Here is a 7931-nt window from a genome sequence, read left to right as displayed (position 1 = left end):
TCTGTTCTTTTACATAAATTGTTTATGACAAAAGTAAAAGGAGAAAAGCTGGCTGGTCCAATTTGTAGGGCTAATATGCTATTGATACTCAAACTAGGCAAGGCCATTATATAAAACAGAAACCTACAAAGCAATTCCTATATGGACATAAAAGTAAAAATCCTTAATAAAATGTTATAAATTGAATTCATCAGGTATTAAATGTAATAAAAACACACACACATCATGTTCAAGTAGTACTTATTCCGGGGATGCAAAGCTGTTTTAGTATAGAAAAAAAATCTATTAACCATATTGGTACATAATCAAATCATCAATGTAGGGGAAAATAATAATAGTGACACATTTATTTATTAACAAATTATTAATTAATAGTATTCATTTAGTATCGGGTTTATGCTAGTCATTGCCCCAGGCAAAGGGGATATAATAGGTAAGTAAACAGAAAAATTCCCTGCCTCATATATTTTAAATTCAAAAGGATGAGTCAGAAAATAATCAGATAGCTAAACTTTATAATGTGATATAATAACTGCTATTAAGAAAAACAAAGCATGCCTGGCCAGCGCGGCTCAGTGGTTAAGTGTCAGCTTGTGAAACAGGAGATCAAGGTTTGATTCCTGGTTGGGCACATGCCCAGGTTGCTGGTTTAGTCCCCAGGGGGAGCATGCAGAAGGCAGCTGATCAATGATTCTTTCATCATTGATGTTTCTATCTCTCTCTCTCCCTTCCTCTTTGAAATCTATGAAAATATATTTTTTAAAGGAAAAGAAAAACAAAGCAGGATAATGTGATAGGATTCAATGAAGAGTGTTATTTTGAGCAGATACCTGGATAAAGTGAAGAAATGAGACAAATACCTTTTAGTGAGCAAGCACATCAGGCTGTGAGAACCGTGAGTGCAAAGGCTCCAAGGTAGGAGTCTTCTTGGACTAAGGGTCAAGGAGGAACATTTAGGAGTATGTGGGGCAGGTGTAAGGAGTGATAAGGGGGTTGGAGGGACTGAGCCAAAGATAGGAGGTAATATTGAAGAGATTGCTAGAACACAGATCATGTGCAGTGTTGTATGCCAAAATAAAGACTTCAGATTTAACTCTACATGTGATGGAAAACCTTGGAGAGTGTCCAGAAGAGGAGTGCTCTGATCTGTGTTTTAAGTTACCTCTCTGGCTGCTGTATAGAGAATTGTCTGTATTAGGGCAAGTATAACTGATATCAAAACTAGTCGAAGGGGAAGACCAGTTAAGAAGAATGTTAGTAGCCCAGACATAATGACTTGTGCCTTATACCAGGGTAGTGGCAATGGTGAGAATGATTAAATTGATTCCTGGACAAAATCTGGTTGCAAATATATTGCTCAGGGTTTCCCAGAGAAAGAGAGCCAATATAATATACTAGAGACCCAGTGCACAAAATTTGTGCACGGGAGCGCGGGGGGGCCAGGGCTGTCCCTCAGCCTGGCCTGCAACCTTTCACAATCCGGGACCCCTTGGGTAGTGTCTCTAGGCCTGGCCGGCAATCAGAGCCTATTGGGGCTTTCCTTCCCACAGCTGCCGGCAGCTGGCCCTGTCCCCACTGCTGCCACTGCTTGCCATCTATGTGGTACTGCCTCCCCCACCCCTGCCACCAGTCACCTCCCTCTGCAGGCAACAGGCATGGGGTACGATCACTTGGCTGGCCTGGGCCTCCCTCTACAGGGCGATTGCTGGCCTGCCACGCACACCCGCCACAGCATTGCTGGCCAGTGGCCTGGGCCTCCCTCTGTGAGGCTTAGCCTGGTAGCCTGGGCCTCCCTCTTTAAGGCGATCGATCCCCCAGCAGATGGAGGCCCCACTTACCCAGTCAAAGCTCTGTGGTCACAGAGCCTCCCCCGCATCAATCACCCCGCCGGCCAGTGGCCTGGGCCTCCCTCTTTGGGGTGATCGATCACAGAGCCCCCCTATCAATCGCCCCACAGAGGGTGGCCTGGGCCTCCCTCTGCGGGCAATTGTGGGGCAATGGCAGGGCCCCCCCAACCAACCGCATCACACCTACCTTGGCTGGCCTGGCACCAGTGCATGTCATAGCGTGGTCGTCTGGAAGGTGGTCTGGACAGTTGTTCTGCAGTTCGGTCAATTAGCATATTACACTTTTATTATTATAGATACTAGAGGCCCAGTGCATGGATTCATGTACATTGAAAGGAAGTTAATTAGAAGGTGGCCGGTGGGGCAGGACTAGGAGAGACAGGCCAGACACACCCTCGAGCCAACCTCCCATGGTGCCTCCCTGGCCGGCCGCACCTGGGGTGACACCGTGGTTCGAAGGGCATTGGCAGACTGAGAGGGGTCCCTCCGGCAGGTGGGCTCCCTCGGCCTGGCCTACAGGGATCAGGCCGAAACCAGCAGTCCAACATCCCCCGAGGGATCCTGGAGTGCAAGAGAGCACTCTGCAAAGTTACTGTCACTCAGCAGCTCCTGTGTTGAGCGTCTGCCCCCTGGTGGTCAGTGCATATCATACCTACTGGCCAGTAGGATGGTCGCTTAGCCTTTTATATATAGCCACATATATATAGATGTGTTTTATTAAAAGGAATTGGCTAGCACAGTCATTCAGGCTGACAAGTTCTGGGATCTACAGTCAGCAAGCGAGGGACCCAGGATAGCTAATGGTGTAGTTCTAGTCCAAGTCCAAAAGCCAAAGAACCATGAGGGCTTAGTTCTAGCTTGAAGGCTGGTGGGCTAGAGACACAGAAAGGACCAATGTTTCAGTTTGGGACTGAGGCAGGAAAAAAACCAGTGTCACATCTTAAAGGCAGTCAAGCAGGAGAGTTCCCCTTTGCTCACTGGAGAGTTAGCCTTTTGTTCTATTCTGGCCTTTAATTGATTGGGTGGGGTCACCCCCATTAGAGAGGGTATTTGGCTTTACTCCTCTCCCTATTCAAATGTTAATCTCCCCCAGAAACACTATCACAGACAAACCTTGAATAACGTTTGACCAGAATGTCTAAGCACCACCATGGCCCAAGTTGACACATAAAATTAACCATCACAGCAAACAAGGAGTAGTCCTTAGTGTAGAATGGCTATGAAAAGCCTACAGATATTGCACTTAAATTTGACATTTTTATAGTGTTCCCAGCAGCAAGACAAGGATAATCCTATAACTGCTGTAGTCAGCAGTGTGTTGAAGGTCTCATCCATACAAGAAGAAAAGGGTTAAGTGGAATAAATTTTGAAAAAGAAACAATAAAACTGTTCTTATTTGTAAACAATGTGATTTTAAACAAAGAAAATCCAAGGGCTTTTCAAGATACTAAAACTAATAAGAAACTTCCAGAGGTTTACCAGACTCAAATCAGCATACAAAAATTATCATCATTTCAACAAAATAACAATCACCTGCTAGGAAAACAAAATGTACAAAATACTTGGTCTAATGGTTGGGCCCATAGGGTCCAGCTGCTCCGGACAGAGCTCAAGTGTATGGTGCCGCAGAAACCGGCTCCTGGGCCCGGATAATGGTCCACCCCCACAGTTCCTGGTTCGGGGAGAAGGTCTTCTCTGATTTGAGAATGGCTACCCTTTGCTATGAGCCAGTGGCTGAGACTGGTGTTGGTGCCTATGGGACAGTGTACAAGGCCCATGATCCACACAGTGGCCACTTTGTGGCCCCCAAGAGCATGAGAGTCCCCAGTGGAGGAGGTGGTGGAGGGGGCCTTCCCATCAGCACAGTTCGTGAGGTAGCCTTACTGAGGCAGCTAGAGGCTTTTGAGCATCCCAATGTTGTCCGACTGATGGATGTCTGTGTCACCACCCGAACTGACCAGGAGACCAAAGTGACCCTGGTGTTTGAGCATGTGGACCAAGACCTACGGATGTATCTGGACAAGGCACCCCCACCAGGCTTGCCAGTGGAGGCCATCAAGGATCTGATGCGCCAGTTTCTAAGAAGCCTGGGTTTTCTTCATGCCAATTGCATTGTTCACCAAGACCTGTGAAAGGGCGAGGGCTACGCCCTCCATCTTGCCCCGAATCCTCCATTTTTGAGCCATGTGCTCAGCAAGGAGCTTCTTCCTGGAAGAAGCCCAAGCCTCTGCTAGCCACACCTAGGATTTCTTTAAACTAACCAATGATAATCAAGGGAAGTGCGCGCCATAGATATGACCACATCCTGTGTAACAAGACACCGACTTGCACCTGGCCAATCGGCAGGGCCCACAGTCCTCTCTCCTCCCCTTACTCCAACCCCCCTATAAAACTCCTCTTCCCATCGGGCTAGCCCTCTCTCTGCCACTTGCCGCTGCGTCGGTAAGGAGGGTAGAGGAGCCAAGCCCGGGCTTGAATAAAGATTCTTATGCTTTTGCATCGGACACGGCTGGCTCCCTGGTGTGGTCTCTTGGGGATCCTGAAATCTGGGCATAACACCTGAAGCCAGAGAATACTCTGGTGACAAGTGGTGGGACAGTCAAGCTGGCTGACTTTGGCCTGGCCGGAATCTACAGCTACCAGATGCACTTACACCTGTGGTCGCTGTACTCTGGTACCGTGCTCTGGAAGTTCTGCAGTCCACATACGCAACACCTGAGGACTTATGGAGCATTGGCTGTATCTTTGCAGAGATGTTTCCTCAAAAGCCTCTCTTCTGTGGAAACTCTGAGGCTGACAAATTGGGCAAAATCTTTGACCTGATTGGGCTGCCTCCAGAGGAAGATTGGCCCCAAGATGTGTCTCTACCCCGAGGAGCTTCCCCCCCCACCCTGCCCCCCCAAGGGCCCTGCCCAGTGCAGTTGGTAAGACCGGAGATGGAGGAGTCTGGAGCACAGCTGCTAATGGAGATGCTGACTTTTAACCCACACAAGCGAATCTCGGCCTTCCGAGCCCTGCAGCACTCTTATCTACAAAAGGAAGAAGGTAACCCAGAGTGAGCAATGGAGTAGCTGCAACAGAACCAAGAGAAGAGAAGCTGTCATTTACCTTCCTTTGAACACTAGAGTGCAGAGCCCCCCACCGAGAAGGTGCTCTAGGTCTTTTTATCTGAGGATGTGGAGTCAGTTCTTCCAACTTTTTACAGAGAATATCTTGCTGGCTGCCTTAATGACATTCCCCTTTCTCCCCTCCTTTGGGGATTATCCTTCTCCTGCCCTCCTATTTCCTTACACCAAGGAGTATGTCCCTTGTTCTCCTCTTCCTTACCTTGATATTGGTTGGGATCCTTTTTTATACGGGAAAAAAACCAAAAGAAATATGGTCTTTTTTTTCCTTTTAAAAAAATGCTTAGTAATAAACCCAGAGCATGATGGTTAAGACCTCCAATAGGAAAATAAAATATGTTTGAAGAACAAATAATATTTGAATATAGACATATACTACCACATTCAAGAGATATAAAGATGTCAATTTCCCTCCAAAAGATGCTATAAACTTAATGAAATTCTAATCAAAATTCAAAAGAGACTTTATGAAACTTGAAAAGGAAATTTTAAAGTTAATATGGAAGCACAAAGAATCAAGAACAGCCAAGATAAATTTGAAGAAGAATAAGTTGGGGGAGGGGGAAGTTTGCCTGACCAAGTAGATCAAGAATTTATAGAGCCATAGAAAATGAGACAGTGTGGTATTGGCATAGGAAGAGTCAAATAAACCAAGGGAACATAATAGAGAGCCCAGAAACAGATACTTGCATATGTGGAAACTTGAAATATGACCAAGGTGGCACTGCAAATCAATGAGGAGAGGCAGAATTATTCAATAAATGGTACTGGAACAATTGGTTAACCATATGGAAAAAATAAAGTAAAATTGGATCCCATTCTCACACCATATACAAAAATAAATTCCAGATGGATTAAAGAGCTAAATGTTAAAAGCAGCTTTTTTTTTTTTTAAAGTATGGAATATCTTCATAATATTTAGATGTGAAAAATTTCTTAGACAAGACACAAAAAAATAGAGAAAAGAATTGGTAGATTTGATGACACCACAATAAATTTTGTAAAGAAATTCTATGTTCAGCAAGGACACAAAAACAATGTGAAAAATAAACCATAACTTGCAAAAAGATATTCATAATTCATAAAATGACCAAGAAATTTATTTATTTTTCTAAACTGGATAGAAGAATGAATGAAGTCCATTAATAGATAATTTAAAGAAAAAGTAATCTAAGCAATTAGTAAACAAATGCAAAGATGCTATCCACTAATAATTAGGAAAACATTTTAAATGACAGTTAGATATCATCTCATATCAGTAAAATTTAAATTATTACAGTTCCAAAAATTGTCATGACTTCAAAGCAACAGTAATTCTCATATACTGCTATTAAACATATGAGTTGGTACTACTACTTTGGAGAGTAATTTTGAAGTATCTGGTAAAGTTGATGTACTTGCTCTTCAATTTAGCAATTCCACTCTTAGGTATATAACTGAGAAAATGTTACATGTGTGGAAGGAAATGGTTGCAAAAATATTTATTGCAGCATAGTGTCTGATAAAAAATTTTAAAAAGAGAAATATTCAATAGGAAAGTAGATTAATAAATTGTGATATAGTCATATAATGGAATACTATGTAGCATTTTAAAAGAATATACTTGAGATACATGTATTAAGATGAACTGTTAAAAGCATAGATTCATTGGGGGGTAAAGTTGCAGATTGAATGTATAATAGTAGGCAATTTAGACAATCTTTAAAAAGCAGTAGACATTATCACTTTACATAGTATTATCTACATTGTTGAATACATAAGTATTGAGTGAAGATGTAAATTATGCCTGGGACTTATAAAAGCTAAGTCTGTGACTATGGTGAGAAGGCAAGGTAATAATGAGTCAAGAAGGGATATTCAAATGACCTCAACTATCTCTGTAAGTTTCACAAAATTGAAACAAATGCTGGCATTTTGTTATCTAATAAAGAGGGAATATACTAATTGACCCTCACACCATTGCAAAGATGGCAGTGCCCACAGCCAATAAGGAGGGAATATGCTAATTGACTGCCACACCCTCAAAGATGGCAGTGCCCACAGCCACAAAATGGCTGGCAGGGGAGGGTAGTTGTGGGCAATCAGGCCAGCAGGGCAGGGCAGTTGGGGGGGACCAGGCCTGCAGGGGAGGGCAGTTAGGAGCGACCGGGCTGGCAGGGGAGGGCAGTTGGAGGCGACCGGGCTGGCAGGGAAGGGCAGTTGGGGGCAATTGGGCTGGCAGGGGAGAAGTTAGGCGTCGATCAGGCTGGCAGGGGAGTGGTTAGGGATAATCAGGCTGGCAGGCAGAAGTGGTTAGGGGCAATCAGGCAGGCAGGCGAGCAGTTGGGAGCTAGCTGTCCCGTATTGTGAGATGGATGTCCAACTGCTGGTTTGGCCCGATCCCAGGGACATCCCTCAAGGAGTCCCAGATTGGAGAGGGTGCAGGTTGGGCTGAGGGACACCTCCCCCCAGTGCATGAATTTCATGCACCGGGCCTCTAGTGCATTCATAAAGCTGTGTGGTGAATGGGATGCAAGGGTGGCCATCTTTTATTATTCTCTGTGGAGAGCAATCCTACATCAGAGAGACCCAATCACCTTAGAATCAATGTGAAAGGCATCCACACAGCTGTGAGGGTCACAACCTGTGGGGTAACATGAAGCAGTATGTCATCTATATCTTGGAAAGGTTTCAAAAGATTTTTAAACATGTATTGAGGGAAAAAAGCAAAGTACCTAATAGAAGGCATAATATCCTGTTATTTGTTTTATATATTTATACATTTACAAGCATAACATAACTCTGGAAGAATATTTCTTACAAGAAACTGCTAACAGTTGTACTCACTGTATTTGGGGGGAAAGTAAATTAGATAATTTTATACTTACTTTATATTCTTTTGTAACTTTTGACCCTATTATTTATTTAAAAAGTAAAATAATATTTAAAAAATAAGTGTAAAAATCATTTTTACTATTTA

The 7931-nt window shown here is 43.8% G+C and overlaps 1 pseudogene; it reads left to right on the top strand.

The window, feature by feature from the left end:
• Positions 1 to 3417: 3417 nt before the first annotated feature.
• Positions 3418 to 4906, top strand: LOC139006463 (cyclin-dependent kinase 4 pseudogene; annotated as a pseudogene).
• The last annotated feature ends 3025 nt before the right edge of the window (positions 4907 to 7931 follow it).

This window comes from Myotis yumanensis, unplaced genomic scaffold (genome assembly GCF_028538775.1).
Source record: "Myotis yumanensis isolate MYYU_CA2020_CCGP unplaced genomic scaffold, mMyoYum1.0.hap1 SCAF_3, whole genome shotgun sequence".
NCBI classification, from domain to species: Eukaryota; Metazoa; Chordata; class Mammalia; order Chiroptera; family Vespertilionidae; genus Myotis; species Myotis yumanensis.
The sequence above is the reverse complement of the archived record's forward strand: the minus strand, read 5'-3'. Positions and strand labels throughout refer to the sequence as shown.